Here is a 714-nt window from a genome sequence, read left to right as displayed (position 1 = left end):
TTTTTGACCAAGTCAACCCAAAATTTCGAAGATTTGGAGGAAAATAAGGAAAAGATATTTTTTTGAATTTTTTTGAATTTTTAATTATGAAAGAGAAAAACAACAAGAATATTCAATGCATGAAATTTTTAGATCAAAACAATGAATGCATGCAAGAATGCTATGAATGTCAAGATGAACACCAAGAACACTTTGAAGATCATGATGAACATCAAGAACATAATTTTGAAAAATTTTTGATTCAAAGAAAACATGTAAGACACCAAACTTAGAAATCTTTAATGCAAGGAAAATATAAATGCAAAGGTGCACATGAAAAACAAGAAAAGACACAAAACAAGAAATCATCAAGATCAAACAAGAAGACTTGTCAAGAACAACTTGAAGATCATGAAGAACACTATGAATGCATGGGATTTTCGAAAAATGCAAGAAAAAATTTTTACAGCATGCAATTGACACCAAACTTAAAAATTAACACAAGACTCAAACAAGAACACAAAATATTTTTGATTTTTATGATTTTCTAAATTTTTTTGTATTTTTATTAATTTTTTCGAAAAATATTTTTGGAAAAAACGAAAAATAAAAGAAAAATTTTTGAAAAAGATTTTTGAAAAGAAAGTTACCTAATCTGAGCAACAAGATGAACCGTCAGTTGTCCATACTCGAACAATCCCCGGCAACGGCGTCAAAAACTTGGTGGACGAAATT

The sequence above is a fragment of the Arachis duranensis genome, chromosome 5 (assembly GCF_000817695.3).
Source record: "Arachis duranensis cultivar V14167 chromosome 5, aradu.V14167.gnm2.J7QH, whole genome shotgun sequence".
NCBI lineage: Eukaryota > Viridiplantae > Streptophyta > Magnoliopsida > Fabales > Fabaceae > Arachis > Arachis duranensis.
Note: the sequence above shows the minus strand (reverse complement) of the source record.